Genomic DNA, 19,925 nt, shown 5'->3' with positions numbered 1-19,925 from the left:
AGGTGCCAATCTTCTCTCTTAGCCCTTCTCTCGTAGCTTGCCCTCCACTGCTCATAATTAGGTATTTAGGCTAGAAGGATCTGATCAATTTCTTTTGGCCCTGGAAAGCTCGCCTACTAGGATCCCCATAATAATATGAACAGGGTGGAAGGTAGAGGATTTCAGCTCCAAGTTCCCATAGTATTCCTTTCTGTAAGTTTGTGTTTCAATGTAACCTGTATCGGGCACTCGGGCAGACCAGTCATTGTGATGTCCAAGTAGAAAATCTCCTTTGCATGTCAATGCATAATACATTTTATGTTGATGTCATTGTCATTGAATTGTCGATCCTCTGAAAGACCCCCCTACAACACACCAATAGCTGGTCATCAATATATCTTTGTTTTGTAGTTAAAGTGGACCAGAACTCTTGCACAGGACAGAAGGAAAGCATAGAGAAATGCACCCTGAATGTATTTAGAGAATTTAGCTTATATAATTCCCCCTCATTTGTGTCTAATCACAAGTTGTAATTTGACCCTCCCCTGTGTCACATGACTGTCTATGGCAGATAGGTAGATAAGCCCATTTGAAAGCACGGCTGTAAACAATATGTCTGCTTACATGAATCAGGAAGTAGAAGCTATGCACATTTATTTTAGGATTTTTATCAGCTGTAACAAATGCATGTTTTTTGTTTAAAGGTTATTTTGCTGTTGTGTATCTTTCAGAGCAGAGAGGAGTTCTAAATTCAGGTCCACTTTAATAGGAATGAGCAGACAATTTTCATTTTCAATCTTGCAGCAAATTGGCCCATTTTCGATTACCAAACTTTTTACAGAAATTACACATTGTCGTGTTAAAATTTGCCTTTACACATGTCCGCAAACTCACCATCAGATTTTTGGGTGAAATTGCATTGAAGAATACCACCGACTTTAGAGTTTAACCTGCCTGGCGTTCTATTAAGATCGCCAGGCTGGCGACCGGATGGTTTTTTTTTAATAAGAAAAAAACTATTTCATGCAGCCAACTGAAAGTTGGCTGCATGAAAGCCCACTAGAGGGCGCTCCTAATCTGTGTTTCCGATCGCCTCCGGCAATCAGAAGTAACAAGAAGGGCCGCGATGAGCGGCCCTTCTTGTTTTGTTTTCCTCGTCGCCATGGCGACGAGCGGAGTGACGTCATGGACGTCAGCCGCCTCCGATCCAGCCCTTAGCGCTGGCCGGAACTGTTTAGTCCGGCTGCGCTGGGCTCGGGCGGCTGGGGGGACCCTCTTTCGCCGCTGCACGTGGCGCATCGCCGCGCTGCGGCGGCGATCAGGTAGCACACGTGGCTGGCAAAGTGCCGGCTGCGTGTGCTCCTTTTTATTTGGAGTAAATCGGCCCAGCAGGGCCTGAGCGACACCCTCCGGCGTCTCTGGACGAGCTCAGCTCGTCCAGAACGCTCAGGAGGTTAATAGCCAGTCTCCCATAAAAAAAGACCTTGTAGTTTTTGAGAAAATCGATTACAAAGTTACAATAGGAAAAATGTTTTTTAAAGGGACTCCAAGCACCTCTTATGGGTATGCCTTTAAGACTCCGACCAGTACTCCAAAGTACATAAAGATGCATACCTTTCTGCAGCTTGTGCTCTCCTCTTTCATTTGATGCCTGAATTGCTGTTCTTCACCAAATAATTTTCGTTCGATTTCAATTTAAAAATCGCGGCTGCCATCTTGGCTATGTTATAACTTCCGGGTCACCCCTTTCTTCTCAGTTAGAGAAGGGCATCACTGAAGAAGCAGGAAGAGGAAGTGACACGCATGGTCATTGCAAGAGGCTCCTCCAGAGGGGTCATAGCTCGGCTTTGTTGGAAGTCGTCTGTCTTAAAGGCATGCCCATGAGACTTTCTTATCTTTTTCTTATCTTTCTTTTGGATACTTACATCAGCTTGACATTTCTAGTGCTAGTCTTTTTATTAGCCCATATGAACTTATCTTACTTGGAATCTCTGTAGTCTAGTTAATATTTCGTTTTTTGTATGTTATGTTGAAAAATATCTTGCATTTTGACAGCACAATCAGGTTTATGTTCTTTTTTTGCATTTGTTCAGATCTAAAAAAAATCTTCCTAGCTAATGTGTTGCGGTATCTTTTAAATTAGTCTTGGTGTGAGAAAACGCGGAAAAGCCGCCGCGAGTATTCAGAGTAAGGTGGCTGATTCCGCGTTCAACATGGCAGCTTGTGCGCATGGGCCTGCATCCACTAGCCTGACGGAACGCAGAGAAACCGCCGCATGCCCAGTGAACAAGGCGGCGGATTCCGCGTCCGACGCAGCAGTTTGCACGCATGGGCTTACCACTAGCAGTATGGCTGAACGCGGGGAAACCGCCGCATGCTCTGACAGCGGTGCGGCTGGCCCCGCGTTCAAACCAACAGATGCATTACAACACATGTCTGGTGTGGCTGGGACTGATAGTCCACACAGGTTCAGAAGGACGCGCGCGCGCGCTGAGAGGCAGAGCCTTTATGGCAGTCAGAAGGGTGTCAGCTGATCTAGCCGATCAGCTGACAATTCTATCAGGTTTCATTGGTCCAGCACTTAGGGGAGGCGCTGGAGAGCGCTGGTGTATATATACTGGGTCCTGGTCAATTCTCTGGTGTCTGGCGTTGCGATCACTACGTGGTAGCACTCAGACCTTGTCAGTATCTGTGATATTATCTGTGTTACTATCTAGACCAGTTCCTGGGTGTTGACGATCAAGGACCTCACACCTAAGTCTAGGGAAAACTGTATATTATCTGTGTTATTATCTAGACCAGTTCCAGGGTGTTGATGATCAAGGACCTCACACCCAAGGCTAGGCATTGTTGATTATTTGTTATGACCTTCTGCTTTCCTGACTACTCTTCTGATCTCTGATTAGGTACTTCGCTATATCTGATACTCTGTTGCCGAACTCTGCTTGTCTTAGGATTCCGCATCTGTCTCCTGTCTATGTCCCTGATCTGTCTGTCTGTTGCCGACCTGGCTTGTCCGACCTTGAGAGCTATCTCCCCATTCTAGAGATAGCTCACAGACCTGAGGGTGACACCCTTCCTTGGTGTCACTCACACTCTGTCCTTCCTACTCCTAGCCTGACCCTTCCCTCGGGAGAGTCTCAGGCTTACGGAAGGAACGTGTTACTGTGCAGTACTCCTTACTGCTGTGCACCTGCTCCTCAGGTGCAGTCCTCAAAGTATTTCTGTTGCACCAAACACTCTTATTACCCAGGTGTCCAGAGGTTAGAGATATATCTGATAATCGGTGATACTGCAGATCATCAATAATCGGGTATATATCTGTATTCGCGGTGATACTGCAGATCACCGGTAATCAGACCCTCTCTGTGTTACACCGATCGTTACACTGGGAAATTAAGATCTATTTTACTTCTCAAGTAACTAAAGGTGACCACACGCGACACAATAAAAAAGATCTAATTTTAAGGCAGTTTGATAAAAACAAAGGAACAAAGAAAGCAAATAAATACAATAAAATACAATACGCAGATCTCATTTTATGGCAATTTGATATAAACAAAGAAACAAATAAAACAAAGAAAGCTTTTTTATTTGAATGAGAAATGTGAATGGCTATCCCTTTTTTTTCTATAAACAATTGGCGGATATTTCTGAACAATTTTTTAGAAGATTGAATGATGAATGATAGATTGTCAATTTCTTGATAGACCCAAGCAAATTTCTCCAGTTTTCAATCTTTTTTTTTCATAATTAGGGAAAAAAGTGCACACATAGGTGTAATAGATTGTTCAGATATTTAAATGTTACAATCAAATGAAAAAAAAAATGATTGTACGTCTCAATTTCTCAAATTGAAAACAAATGTAGAACAGTATTGTGGGACCACCTTAATGAGTCTGTGGCCTATGAAAAGAGAAAGAAGACCTGCACATTTGCAGTGTTTCATCTTTCAAAGTTATATTCAAGGCAAACATTTGCACAGCTAACCCTCAGATCTGAAATCTGATTCCACTGCTTCCAATAAATTGAGTAAAGATTTAGGGCTGGTTCAGACGGACGTCTGCGTAGCGTCGCGTCTGGGGGCGTTGCGGCGGCTGAGCGGTCAGGCTTTCAGTAGCCTTCGGTCGCGTCGTGATGCTGTTGCGTTTTTTTTTTCCCGTAGGGGAACATTAGCCGTCGCGGTTGGCCGCTCCCTGGAAGCTACATGTTGCTTCCAGGGGCAGCCCGAACGCTCGCGAAAATCGGGACCCGAACGCCGCGTTCGGGTAAAAGCGCGCAAAAGCTTGGTGTAAACGCTCTCATTCACTTGAATGGGAGCGTTTACCGCGACGGTCCGAACGCTTGCGGTAAACGCTCCGCAAGCGTCCGTCTGAACCAGCCCTTATGTGGTTTGGTTGGGAACTTTTCTCTTGAGAGCTTAAAGCAAATCTGAAGTGAAATTAAACTTATGAGATAACGAACTGTATGTGTAGTATTGATCATTAGAACATAAGTAGCAAAGAAAAGATTCTCAGAGTAAGAAAAAAACGTAGTTGTTATCTATGCCATAGAGCTTCTCTGAGCTAGTCAACTAACTTGGTTGAACTCAGTTCTGTTTTCTGAAGAGCTTAAACAGCCAAGAAACAGTGAGAGAATAGGTGAGGTTATTCCTCAGCTGGCTAGCCACATATCTTTTTTTTACATTTGAGTGCGCTCTCTCTTTTTTCTTTGTCTGCTTCTAAGAAATAGTGTGAGACAGCTTGAGATGACTTTTTGCTGCAGGAAAGTTCAAAGGGTCATAAGCTCTGCTTCGTTTTACAACTTAACCGTCTCAGGACCGTGGTAGGTACAATCTACGCTGCATGTGCAGCTCTCTAAGGCTGATGTGGCGTCGATTCTATGCTGCAACTTTCCGCAGTCCCTAGCCTATCTCTGCTCACAATCATGTGTCAGCTTATCTTCATCCTATTGGTAAGGGGACAGTTTCATTAACTCCTTATCAGGTGACCACTGTGAGCCAATCACAGTGATCACAGAACGGCCGCATTAAAACAAGGCTCTGGCCCTTAAGGGGCCAGAGCATTGTGGTTTGTAATGAGTTGAAATACAGAGTTTGGATTCTAAACTGAAACTGTTAGAGTCTGATAAATTATAAATAAAGCTATATAACTGAAAATAAAAATATGAGACACTTTTGCTAGATACTAATGTTCTATTTATTATCCGTACTAGACATACAATTCATTATATAGATAGATATATACAAAAGGTGGACCAGCACCATACAAAATGAATAATAAACAAATAATCTCTGCAGAATGTGCTATGGGCAGTGAATAAGCAATTTAGAAAAAAAGAAAGAACCAGGACTGCCCTATTAAAGCACCAAACTGACAGGCATATTATATTCAAAATACAAAATCATCTTTATTGAAAAACTGACCACATACATACAGTATAGTTAAAAATAATAATAAAAAAAAATCACATATAGTGATAAATCCGTTGTCCAAAAAATATGTATATATTTATATAAAGCAATAATATAATAATAATGAGATAATGGGTGTTCCAAGCTCCAATAGGTAAGTAAAAAAAAAAAATATATATATATATATATATATATATATATATATATAAAACACAATGATAAGAAAAATAATCGGTACAAAAAAGGTTCAACAAAATACCAAGGCTAATATGCAAAGTCAATAAATAAGTACCTGTGAAAAAGTGTGCAAAACGGTGCGCTCAAAAGGTCGCACCATATGTGCAGTATAAGCATATGAGTGTTTTGCATCAAGAAAGTCACAAAGGAGAATAATGGTGACAATGATGAAAGTATTATAATCTTAAAGGGAATCTGAAGTGAAAATAATCTTATGAAATAAGGAATTGTATGTGTAGTTCAGCTAAGAAACAGAACATTAATAGCATAGAAACAAGTCATATATTGTTTCCAATACAGAAAGAGTTAAGAAACTTCAGTTATCTATGCAAAAGAGCTTCTCTGAGCTCCATGACCAACTTGGTCATTGATTTCTGGAGCACTATACATCAAAGAAACAGCGACAAACAGCTGAAGATAAGGTTCAGTGAGAAGAGAAGTTCAAAGGGTCATTAACTCTGCAAACCACACTCTATGTTTTAAACTAGAAGACAGAGCACTGCAAATATGACAATATGATGCAATGCTATAAAAAACGCTATATAACTGAAAATAAAAATGAGACTAATTTCCTTGCTACTAATGTTCTATTCCTTATTCTTACTACACATACAATTCATTATCACAAGTTGTTTTTTTTGTTTTTTTGTTTTATCGCTTCAATGTCACTTTAAAGAAAACCTGAACTGAAAATTAAGTAAAAATAAACATACAGAAGTCATACTTGCCTCCCGTGTAGTCTACTCCTAAATCTCTTTCTCCTCTCCCGCATCCTGTTTGTCCACTGTGATCAAGGGAATTCTCTGTCCTCCATTTTGAAAATGGCCATTACCCCATAACAGCTTTCTGGTCAGCACACTGTTAAACTGTAACAGCGCCCAGTTGAACCATAGGGAAACATGGACATTACCGTGCACTTCAGTTGTCCACTCAGCTATAACTGACAGCAACTGATATATTTCAGTTCTGACGAAATGTTGTCAGAACTGGAAGGGATCATTGTCAGAAGAAAATGGTGAGCTTCTGAGAGTAACTTATGGCAAGGTAACTATTTAATGTTCATTTGAAGTTACCTCATGTGTTTATTTTAAATAATTTTACTCAGTACAAGTTCCCTTTAAGGGTCCCAAAACAACATATGAACAAACATTGTTGAAAGTAAACACAAAGGGATATTAATTAAACTAAGTATCTCACCAGAAAACTACGGCATGACCAAAGTATTAGAACAAGAGTGAGACTTACATAAAGAGCAGAGGATAGGAACACCCAGGATCACCGTAGAGACCCAAGCCTTAGTGCACCTCGCAGGAAGTTTTGCACACTTTTTCACAGGTTCTTATTTATTGACTTTGCTTATTAGCCTTGCTAATTTATTAAACCTTTTTTGTACCTATTTTTGAGACACTTATCATTGTGTTGTATATATCTATTTTTACTTAGCTATTGAAGCTTGGAACACCCATTATCTCATTATTATTATATTATTGCTTTATATTTATATATACATATTTTTTGGACACTGGATTTATCACTATATGTGATTTTTTTAATTGTTTTTAACTATATGTATGTGGTCAGTTTTTCAATAAAGATGATTTTGTATTTTGAATATAATATGCTGTCAGTTTGGTGCTTTAATAGGGCAGTCCTGGTTCTTTCTTTTTTTCTAAAATACAATTCATTATATGTCTAGTATTTTTTATTTTCACTTAAGATTTTATTTCAGTCCTGCTGTAATCGAGCTGCTTTTAGGAAGAGAGGAACAAGAGTGCCCTTGAAGGATTGATACTACTGCTCTGTTAATCTGTCAGGTCTTGGACTTTTGTTGTTATTAAGCTCTTTGTTACTGAAGAGAATTCAATTTATAAAATAGGAGGTTCTAACTGTTCAGCATCGTCCACAGAAATCTTGAGGAGCCCACAATCCTTTCAACACTGTTTGATACAGTCAGTTTGGTTACAAAATATATCCATAATATATATATATATATATATATATATATATATATATATATATATATATATATATATATATATATATATATATATAAATATATATATATATATATTTGTACTACACAATCAGATGTCACTGTTGATCCAGAGGAAAGTGACAAACAATTACAAGGCATGGGGCAATTAGCCTAAAAAGGAAATAAAGTCTTTCCTAACTCCAGATGGCAGTCAGATAAAATTCCTTGATCAACACCACCCGGAATTACCTAATAATTGTAGCCATAGATGTCCTTTAATGCAAGGAATGCATCCAAGCTCTTTTGAAATGCAGGTATAGAATCTTCCTTAAAGGACTTACGAGGCCAAGAGGAGTAAAAAAAAGTTAATTACTTGCATGGCCATTTCAGGCACGGAGGACGCCGTCCGCACCCTCCGTGGCGCTCCGCTGGGTGCCCCCCGCTCATTATCCCCCCGGGCCGGCACCCGCACTCGGGGCCAGGCGACTGCGCAGCCGCGGCCAGAGGAAGCGGCCATCTTTGAAGAGGCAGGAGAGCTCGACCCGGGCCGTGGGGTCGGGAGCCGGCCCGGGGGGATGAGCGGGGGGACCCGGCGGAGCGGCACGAAGGGCGCGGGCGGCATCCTCCGTGCCTGAAACGACCATGCAAGTAATTAACTTTTTTTACTCCGTTGGCCTCGTAAGTCCTTTAACTGCTGCTAATGGTAAGATATTCCACTTTTTAAGCACCACCCATTTCTAAATAGATAGCAAAAGGGAAGATCCAGAGCTTTCTTTCCCTTTTATGAGGACTAGTAAGGAGGATGAGCCCAGGGCCCACCTATTTCACATATCTGTGCACATGCTGCGATGCCTCTGCAGGGATTCCCCTTTTCACAGTATCAAAAAGTGGGATGACTATTGGCAGGCTACCTTTCTTGATCCTTGCTACACAGGGAAAATTTTATATGGAACCCAGCTCAGGAAAAATAAAGCTCACTCACCTCAACAGAGTACTCTGTGAACAACTGTGTGCAGATCACATACCCCCCCCCCCCCAACATGATCCACCACATGTATGTCAAATACAAGGATGTCTTCTAATAGCTCTAGCACCAGGTCATGCACATCTCCCACTCCTTGCATAGCCAGAGGGAATTTTATAGGTGCTTGGATAAATCTACTGTGCCGTACCCACCACCAATAGCTGAAATTAATTACACAAGAATATCTAGGTCACCTTTGTTTGTGGTGGTTATGTTGATGACAAATGTCTGAGCATCCTTGACTCTACAGAGTGACATCTGTCCATAATAGGTACAGCGTGCCATTGAAGTTGTCTCTTAGCTGGCAGCTAGTGTTTTGTCAGAAAGGACCTTAAAGGGGAACTTCAGCCTAAACAAACATACTGTCATTTAGTTACATTAGTTATGTTAATTAGAATATAGGTAATATAATCTCTTACTTGTCCTGTTTTAAAAGAACAGGCAAATGTTTATGATTTATGGGGGCTGCCATCTTTGTCATGGGGCAGCCATCTTTTTGGTTGAAAGGAGGTGACAAGGAGCAGGAGACACAGTTCCAACTGTCCTGTGTCCTGATTACCCCTCCCAGCTGCACACGATAGGCTTCAAATGTCAAATTCAGAATGTAAGAAAAAAAAGTGTGCACCAAAACAGCAGAATGAGAGCAACAACATTAGAAATCCCATCATGCTTTGCACAGCATCAGGGGAAAGAAGCCCGGGCAGTTTTCTTCTGTGCAGCTAAAAATGAGTCTTGTATAAGAGAAACAAATTTCTGATGCTGTGAAACTGTTAAAGAAACACTAGGCCTTTTCAGTGCTGCTGAGTCGATGTTTAGTCTGGAGGTTCACTTTAACCATTTGAGGACCCTGGGCTTTAACCCCCTTAAGGACCAGGCACTTTTTTTCCATTCAGACCACTGCAGCTTTCACGGTTTATTGCTCACTCATACAACCTACCACCTAAATGAATTTTGGCTCCTTTTCTTGTCACTAATAAAGCTTTCTTTTGGTGCTATTTGATTGCTTCTGCGATTTTTACTTTTTATTATATTCATCAAAAAAGACATGAATTTTGGCAAAAAAATGATTTTTTTAACTTTCTGTGCTGACATTTTTCAAATAAAGTAAAATTTCTGTATACATGCAGTGGACAAACATGTTTTTGATGAAAAAAAAAACCCATTCAGCCTATATTTATTGGTTTGGGTAAAAGTTATAGCATTTACAAACTATGGTGCAAAAAGTGAATTTTCCCATTTCCAAGCATCTCTGACTTTTCTGACCCCCTGTCATGTTTCATGAGGGGCTAGAATTCCAGGATAGTATAAATACCCCCCAAATGACCCCATTTTGGAAAGAAGACATCCCAAAGTATTCATTGAGAGGCATAGTGAGTTTATAGAAGATATTATTTTTTGTCACAAGTAAGCGGAAAATGACACTTTGTGACAAAAAAAAATAAAGTTTCCATTTCTTCTAACTTGCGACAAAAAAAAATGAAATCTGCCACGGACTCACCATGCCCCTCTCTGAATACCTTGAAGTGTCTACTTTCCAAAATGGGGTCATTTGTGGGGTGTGTTTACTGTCCTGGCATTTTGGGGGGTGCCTAATTGTAAGCACCCCTGTAAAGCCTAAAGGTACTCATTGGACTTTGGGCCCCTTAGCACAGTTAGGGTGCAAAAAAGTGCCACATATGTGGTATTGCCGTACTCAGGAGAAGTAGTACAATGTGTTTTGAGGTGTATTTTTACACATACCCATGCTGGGTGGGAGAAATATCTCTGTAAATGACAATCTTTTGATTTTTTTACACACAATTGTCCATTTACAGAGAGATTTCTCCCACCCAGCATGGGTATGTGTAAAAATAGACCCCAAAACACATTGTACTACTTCTCCCGAGTACGGCGATACCACATGTGTGGCACTTTTTTGCACCCTAACTGCGCTAAGGGGCCCAAAGTCCAATGAGTACCTTTAGGATTTCACAGGTCATTTTTGTTTCAATGCCAGGGCAGTATAGGAACCCCACTAATGACCCCATTTTAGAAAGAAGACACCCCAAAGTATTCCGTTAGGAGTATGGTGAGTTCATAGAAGATTTTATTTTTGTCACAAGTTAGCGGAAATTGATTTTAATTGGCTTTTTTTCACAAAGTGTCATTTTCCGCTAACTTGTGACAAAAATTAAAATCTTCTATGAACTGTAAATGACAATCTTTTGATTTTTTTTACACACAATTGTCCATTTACAGAGAGCAGCCTAGGTGCGCTAAGGGGCCCAACGTCCTATTCACAGGTCATTTTGAGGCATTTGTTTTGTAGACTACTCCTCACGGTTTAGGGCCCCTAAAATGCCAGGGCAGTATAGGAACCCCACTAATGACCCCATTTTAGAAAGAAGACACCCCAAGGTATTCCGTTAGGAGTATGGTGAGTTCATAGAAGATTTTATTTTTGTCACAAGTTAGCGGAAAATGACACTTTGTGAAAAAGAACAATAAAAATCAATTTCCGCTAACTTTTGACAAAAAATAAAATCTTCTATGAACTCATCATACACCTAACAGAATACCTTGGGGTGTCTTTTTTTTCTAAAATGGGGTCACTTGTGGGGTTCCTATACCGCCCTGGCATTTTATGGGCCCAAAACCGTGAGTAGTCTGGAAACCAAATGTCTCAAAATGACTGTTCAGGGGTATAAGCATCTGAAAATTTTGATGACAGGTGGTCTATGAGGGGGCAAATTTTGTGGAACCGGTCATAAGCAGGGTGGCCTTTTAGATGACAGGTTGTATTAGGCCTGATCTGATGGATAGGAGTGCTAGGGGGTGACAGGAGGTGATTGATGGGTGTCTCAGGGGGTGGTTAGAGGGGAAAATAGATGCAATCAATGCACTAGGGAGGTGATCGGAAGGGGGTCTGAGGGGGATCTGAGGGTTTGGCCAAGTGATCAGGAGCCCACACGGGGCAAATTAGGGCCTGATCTGATGGGTAGGTGTGTTAGAGGGTGACAGGAGGTGATTGATGGGTGTCTCAAGGTGTGATTAGAGGGGGGAATAGATGCAAGCAATGCACTGGCGAGGTGATCAGGGCTGGGGTCTGAGGGTGTCCTGAGGGTATGGGCGGGTGATTGAGTGCCCTAGGGGCAGATAGGGGTCTAATCTGATGGGTAGCAGTGACAGGGGGTGATTGATGGGTAATTAGTGGGTGTTTGGAGGAGAGAACAGATGTAAACACTGCACTTGGGAGGTGATCTGATGTCGGATCTGCGGGCGATCTATTGGTGTGGGTGGGTGATCAGATTGCCCGCAAGGGGCAGGTTAGGGGCTGATTGATGGGTGGCAGCTGATTGATGGGTGGCAGTGACAGGGGGTGATTGATGGGTGGCAGTGACAGGGGGTGATTGATGGGTGATTGACAGGTGATTGACAGGTGATCAGTGGGTTATTACAGGGAAGGACAGATGTAAATAATGCCCTGGCGAATTGATAAGGGGGGGGTCTGAGGGCAATCTGAGCCTATAGGCGGGTGATTGGGTGCCCGCAAGGGGCAGATTAGGGTCTGATCTGATGGGTAACAGTGAAAGGTGGTGATAGGGGGTGATTGATGGGTGATTGATGGGTAATTAGTGGGTGTTTAGAGGAGAGAATAGATGTAAACACTGCGCCTGGGTGGTGATCTGATGCCGGATCTGCGGGCGATCTATTGGTGTGGGTGGGTGATCAGATTGCCCGCAAGGGGCAGGTTAGGGGCTGATTGATGGGTGGCAGTGACAGGGGGTGATTGATGGGTAGCAGTGACAGGGGGTGATTGATGGGTGATTGACAGGTGATTGACAGGTGATCAGTGGGTTATTACAGGGAAGGACAGATGTAAATAATGCCCTGGCAAATTGATAAGGGGGGGTCTGAGGGCAATCTGAGCCTATAGGCGGGTGTTTGGGTGCCCGCAAGGGGCAGATTAGGGTCTGATCTGATGGGTAACAGTGACAGGTGGTGATAGGGGGTGATTGATGGGTAATTGATGGGTAATTAGTGGGTGTTTAGAGGAGAGAATAGATGTAAACACTGCGCTTGGGTGGTGATCTGATGTCGGATCTGCGGGCGATCTATTGGTGTGGGTGAGTGATCAGATTGCCCGCAAGCGGCAGGTTAGGGGCTGATTGATGGGTGGCAGTGACAGGGGGTGATTGACAGGTGATTGACAGGTGATTGACAGGTGATCAGGGGGGATAGATGCATACAGTACATGGGGGGGGGGTCTGGGGAGAATCTGAGGGGTGGGGGGGGTGATCAGGAGGGAGCAGGGGGGGGGATAAAAGGGAGTGATTGATGGGTGATTAGGGGGGTGATTGGGTGTAAACATGGGTCTGGGGGGTGGGCAGGGGGGGTCTGAGGGGTGCTGTGGGTGATCAGGGGGCGGGGGGGGGAAATCAGTGTGCTTGGTGCAGACTAGGGTGGCTGCAGCCTGCCCTGGTGGTCCCTCGGACACTGGGACCACCAGGGCAGGAGGCAGCCTGTATAATACACTTTGTAAACATTACAAAGTGTATTATACACTTTGTATGCGGCGATCGTCGGGTTAACATCCCGCCGGCGCTTCCGTATGGCCAGCGGGATGTCCCGGCGAGTGATCGGAGACAGGCGCCGGCGGAGGATCGCGTCACGGATGACGCGATCGCTCCGCCCATGCCCTTACAAGGACCGCCGCCTCTGTGGGTGAGCTGGTCCTTGCGGGCTCCACTTCCCGGCCGCCGCTGTGCGTTAGGCGGTCGGGAAGTGGTTAAAGTGGATCCTAGATGAACTTTTACTCATTGCATAATTGTGTTCCTTTCCTATTGTTTATAGGGCATTCCTCAAGCCAAATACTTTTATGTTTTTGTTTTAATACACTAATTACCTATAAACTAAATAAGCCACGCCCACAGGTTTTAGGAGAGCCAAGGCACTCTCAGACAGTAGCAAAGGCTCATGGGAGATCAATCTGTGCAGGAGGAGGGGGAGGTATTACTAGCCAGAGATTTCAGAGGCAAAGGGGAGGAGGAGGGGGGATGAGGTTTTTTTGCTCAAGATGCAGATAAGCCTGCCTCTGTGTAATGTTTACAAACAACAAGGCTGCTGTCAGTGTATCATAGAAAGAAATGATGATATTCTATTTAAGTTGTTTGCAGCTAGATATGCTGTGTAAACTATCTAAACTTTAGATAAGATATATACACAAGTTACTTGTTATAGTTAGTTTTCTATCTCGGATCCGCTTTAAGTACTGCAGAAGGTGTGGTCACAGACAATTGATCAGGACTATCAGCAGATAATGTTACTTTCAGCTGAAAATTGGTTACTACAAACTATGCGTACCCCACCAATAATGTCACAGATTGATGTCAGCAAGATGACAATTGATGGTGCATCTATTAACCCAGACAGTTTCTGCCATCACAAACACCACACTTATAGATCCTGCATGGGTCTAATTTTTCCACTGGTTACCGTCAGATTTTTCTCTGCCATGCATGTTGTTATTCTGTAAACTAGCAATCGAGTATATACAGTGATGCCCAGAATTGTTCATACCCCTGGCAAATTTTGACTTTAAGTTACTTCTATTCAACCAGCAGTTTTTTTATGAGAAATGACATAGATGTCTCCCAAAAGATAATAAGACAATGTACAAGAGGCATTATTGTGGAAAAAAAACATTTCTCAGCTTTTATTTACATTTGAACAAAAAGTGTCCAGTCCAAAATTATTCATACCCTTCACAAACTTTCACAGTGTCTGGGAAAGTCCAAAGTTCTACACCATTCCAAATAGTCCAAGCTGTTCTAAAGCATCCTAATTACCCTGATTAATTTGGAACAGCTGTTTTAATAAGCTCAACAGGTTAAAAACAGCTCTCTGCAGTTGATTTGTGGACAGTCATGGCTTAGACAAAGGAGCTCACTGAGGACCCTCGGCTGTGCATTGTGGCTGCTCACAAGTCAGGAAAGGGCTACAAGGCCATTTCTAAGTGTTTTCTTGTTCCTGTGGTTACAGTGCAAAGTATTATTAAACAATACAAGATGTTCTGCACCGTGGAAGATCTCAGAGGACGTGGTCTGAATCCAAAAGTGACATCTGTGCTGGCCAGGAGGATAGTGAGAGAGGTGAAAAAGAATCCAAGGATCACCACCAAGGACATCCTGGTGAATCTGGGCTCTGCTGGTGGCAATGTCTCAAGGCAGACAATCCAATGGACACTGCACACTGCTGGGTTCCACGCATGCAGACCAAAGGAGAAAACCACTTCTTCAGATAAGGCACACAAAAGCTTGCTTGGCCTTTGCAAATGCTGATCTGGACAAAGAAGAAGATTTCTGGTCTTCTGTGTTCGGGTTAGATGAAACAAAAATTGAATTGTTTGGTCACAATGATGTTTCCTTAATTTGGGGTAAAAAACGGTTAAGCCTTTAACCCAAAGAACACCATCCCCCCTTTCAAACATGGTGATGGGAACCCAATGCTTTGGCGTGTTTTTCAGCCAATGGACCAGGGAACCTAATCACAGTAAACTACACCATAAAAAAGAGCAATACACGAGGTTTCTCAACGAAAACATCAGGCAGTCTGCAGAGAAACTTGAACTATGGCACCAGTGGACATTTTAGTATAACAATGACCCAAAACAAACAGCAAAAGTGGTGAAGAAATGGTTAGCAGACAACAACATTAAGATTTTTTAGTGCCCCAACCAGAGTCCTGACTTGAATCCAATTGAGAATATGTGGAGGACGCTAAGGATCAGGGTGATGGCAAGAAGACTCTCCAACCTGAAAGATTTGGAGCTCACTGCTAAAGATGAATGGACAAAAATACCTGTGGAGACATGCAAAAAGCTGGTCTGCAATTATAGGAAGCCTTTGATTGCTGTAATAGCCAATAAACATTTATTCTATTGATTATTGAGAAGGGTATGAATAATTTTGGACTAACACTTTTTGTTCAAATGTAAATAAAAGCTGAGAAATGTTTTTTTCCCCCCACAATAATGCCTCTTGTACATTGTCTTATGATCTTTTGGGAGATACCTATGTCATTTCCCGTCAAAACTTGCTGTTTTAATAAAATTAATTTTAAGTCAAACTTTGCCAGGGCTATGAATGATTATGGGCAGCAATGTATGTTTGTAACACAAAATTAAATTTTTGGAAGTGTGAAAGGTAGAGCTCTGTTAATATTTTGTGATGCAACCTGCCAATTGGGACTAATTTTTCTGCTAGGTAGTGTGAAACATTTTGGTGGCATTCACATCATGCTGAAACCTAGTAATCACATTTGTATGTCCATTGGCTCATGTCTACAGCAGCATTGCCTAGTTCAGACTGCCATATACTGTATGTTATGCCCAGTATGATAAGGATACGATGTAGGAGGAGAAGAGAGGAGATAGGATCAGTAATGCAAAAAAAAAAAAAAAAAAAAGTAGAAAAAAGGGAAGAAACTGCATGAGCTGTGGTGGATAGGAAAGCAAAAGTTCCAAAGTCCAGGATCTTTCACTTCTTAGGAGGCTAGGTAGGGCTTGGGTAGACCTTCTCTGTATAGCTAACGGAATTCTTGAGAACCATGTTAAAAGATGACTTTCGCACAAGAGAGGAGTGCAAGTCTACTCAACTTTTTAGATTGTGTCAGTCAATAAGGGATTAGTTTTCCTGGTGGCTCAAATTAATTGTCTATTTAGTATATTAAAATTTAAACATGTCATGTTAACAGAGAATATTGCTATTTTGTTATTCCTCTGCGCGTTATTTGGAAACCCTGCAATGGCCTCAATTCATAAAGCATTACCTCATGCGTTATTGCCCAAGCAGTAAATGACCGCATGGTATGTTTTTGTTAGTGGATTCATAAAATTTAACGCATGTTTACCGCGTGTTACATGCGGTAACAGTGCGGTATTAGTGCGGTAATGATGCGGTAATGTAATCGTTGTTTGTGTCGGTAAAGTGAATGAAGTGTATTCATGGAAAAAAAAGGGGGAGTAAGGAAGCGATAAATAACAGCTTGTTATCGCCAGCAAAGACCTGGCGAGTTTGCTCTGCACAGTAGCATTGTAGGTGACAAATGAAGCCCTTGCAGCTTAATGTTATGGAATTTTTAAGGATACAGAGGAGCAAGGGTTAGAAATCGTACAGAGTTATATAATTTTATAAGAATAATTATATATAAAATATAATAATTTATACAAAAATATAATAATTTATAAAAAATAAGTCACATGTGTCTAAAACTGCCCACTTCTACCCAGCATGCAACTTGTCATTGGGAAGTCAGCGGCAAACTACCGCACTCTGCAAATTTTACCGGCAGCTTTCCGCACCACACCGCACACTTACCGACTGCTATCGCACTCGGATTTTTTTTTATGAATTCACTGCAAAACCCCTTATTTACCCCTAGCGGTAATTTCCCGCCCGTCTCTGAACTACCGCACTCATTTTTATGAATTGAGGCCAATGTGTCTTCATTCTATCATAATTCCAAAAGGAAATAAGTTATTGAACATCATGGAAAGAAGATTTGTGTAGGTCATTTGTGGTCAACCACGGGGGAAAACACTGGTCTTTTACTATATGTAATACGAACGATACACTAGGCTGCTTTTTATAAATATAACAATTCCTTAGACCTAAAGTTTTCAGCGATCAAGTGTAATTGCTGTTATAAGACCATTCTACTTTCACAAGTTTACAAAGAATCTGCTTTTGTCATGTGTGTTTAAAGGGGACATTTGTATTTTATCTATATGTGTCTAAGGGGGAATTTTGGTTCTGAGATTTGGGAAAAAATGAGAGCAGCACTATATCCAACATTACTTCCCTATTTTTCCTACGAATTATGAGGTTGTATAAACTCCACTGTCATCACAAACCCAAATTCTGAGACACACTAATAAGCCAGATTGTAACTGATGTTTACCGACCCAACTGCTAACAGTCACCCATTTTGAATATGATACATTAAACACAATTCATTGCTTTTTGTGCTTTAGCCAATTTCTTATCCATGCACACAGAATTTTTCCCCAGTCCTTGCATCTTAACTTCTGCTCCAGGCTGTTGTGGGTAACCGTATCAAAGGCCTTTGCAAAGTTCAAGTATATCACATCTAAAGCATTCCCAATATCCTCAGTAGCATTCACCACCTCATAAAAGCTGAGCATGTTAGACAAACAAGACCTGTTCTTAGTAAACCCATATCACTGCTTAGGAACTGGATTATTCCCTGTTATGAAGTCTTGTATAATGATGGTATGGTATTGTATAATTATGGTTGGTATTTGATATTTAAATAAGAAAACTGAGACCCTTCTGCATCTGTAATATGCACTAAGTATGTTTCCCTTGTGGAGACAGAAGCAAAGCAATCATGCAGTAGCTCTGCCCTACTTCCGTTGTCCACCATTAAGTTTCCTCCCTCATCTTAGTCCTATACAGTCCACGGTTTTTTTTTTTAGTTCATATACTGTTTTTTTTGGATTATAAGACACTCTGTACTTTAAAACGCACCTAAGTTTTGAGTACAGAGAATGGAAAAGAAAATATACTAAACCTGATGTGTCATTGGTGCAGGGGCATCTTATGGAGCTTTTCCCCCCAAGCTGTTGCTACCTATACTAGAATTCAAAAATAAAGGGAAGGACACACCACCCAATAACTGCAGGACTAAACGACCTATGACAATGTATAATGGTAATCAGCTTTATTGGTACAAAACAAAAGGAAGCTAAAAACAATAAATCCAACACCAATATGGGGACTGAATTGCAACATGATGAATACAATATAATGATCAGTAAATGGGCTCAGACCTCAAAAAGCTATTAGGATTATAATGAGCAAAGCTATGTCTGGCTAAGTAGTATAAGCAGTGGCTAGATAGTGTAATGGTTAAGGGCTCCGCCTCTGACACAGGAGACCAGGGTTCGAATCTCGGCTCTGCCTGTTCAGTAAGCTAGCACCTATTCAGCAGGAGACCTTAGGCAAGTCTCCCTAACACTGCTACTGCCTATAGAGCGCGCCCTAGTGGCTGCAGCTCTGGTGCTTTGAGTCCGCCAGGAGAAAAGCGCTATATAAGTGTTTGTCTTTGTCTTTATAAATTGCAGCATCCAGAAACTATATATGCAGGACAAATGTTAGGGGGATCAGAATCTTCACCCCCAACATCTGACAAAACAATGTGAAGTGAAAGCACCACCAGAAATAAAAACAGTGGAATCACAAGGATGGCTGTGAGGAAGAAAAAAACGACAAAGTGGAAGAACACACTGACTGTGCTGTAAGGAAGAAAGCGAAGCAATGGAGCGCTGTGAAGCGGGAAGTCAGAGACGCCGTGCAGAGTGGTGAAGTGCCTACCCAGGTGGAGAACAAGCCCGAGTCTCCACAATCACAGTCCACCATCCAGAAGTTGAAATGAATCGTCGGGTACTCAGAGCTCATACCAGAGTGCAGAACATGCAATAGCGCCCCAGCTGCACAAACAGGGCATAGTAAGATCGTTGAAACCCCACCTCTTCATTCATTATGTGCTACGCATGTACCAAGCCCTGCAGGCCTGATGAATGCAAACAGGAGAGGACACCGTGCTGGCTGGATCAGGTGATGGATTCCCCTATTACAGGAGCCATAGTGGGTGAGAAAGCGGGCAGGCGCCCGTGCGAGTGGGTGAGTGGGAGGCCAAGTGACTGTGCGGGCTGGCGTGTGCTGCAGTCATCGCGATGTGGGCTCCAGTCTAAATTGATTATTTGGAATATAGGGCGCACTGACTCTGTTTTGGAGGACAATCATCAAAGGTCCGCACCATCCAATATTCAAGTTTCTTTATTTATAGCTCTTGTAAAAAAGACATGAGTAAAAACAGGTCTGCATGATGATGACGCACAGGCGTTTCGATCCTTCTTTCTCAAATCATTGCAGCATCTGACAATTCATTACACACTACACACATCTTATATAGGTCTCGAGAGGACCTGATGGAAGACTTATAATTTACATATTCATGAGTGAGATCTGCCAATCATAGACTGTGAACAATATCCTTAAGTTCTCACAAACAACTCATTATACATGATTAAAAACCCAATTTCCAACATCAATTCACATTTTAAACATTTAAAAACACTCAACAATGTCTCATTTATTGTTTCTAGCTACATGGGAGGAAATTACCATATTGTGGGACACCCAACCAATCACCAGGACGCCTACAACGTCCACCTGAAAAAACACGCAAATACGCAATAAGAATACGCATGAGAAAAGCGACAACGTCCGCAT

At 42.0% G+C, this 19,925-nt stretch overlaps 1 protein-coding gene across 2 annotated transcripts in view; it reads left to right on the top strand.

Annotated features, from left to right (window-relative positions):
- IMPG2 (interphotoreceptor matrix proteoglycan 2) overlaps positions 1–19,925 on the top strand; it is a 122,255-nt gene that overhangs the window by 21,397 nt on the left and 80,933 nt on the right. The gene's annotated exons all lie outside the window — the stretch shown is intronic.

Source organism: Hyperolius riggenbachi, chromosome 2 (assembly GCF_040937935.1).
Source record: "Hyperolius riggenbachi isolate aHypRig1 chromosome 2, aHypRig1.pri, whole genome shotgun sequence".
Taxonomy (NCBI): Eukaryota; Metazoa; Chordata; class Amphibia; order Anura; family Hyperoliidae; genus Hyperolius; species Hyperolius riggenbachi.
This window is presented reverse-complemented; position numbering and strand designations above follow the sequence as displayed.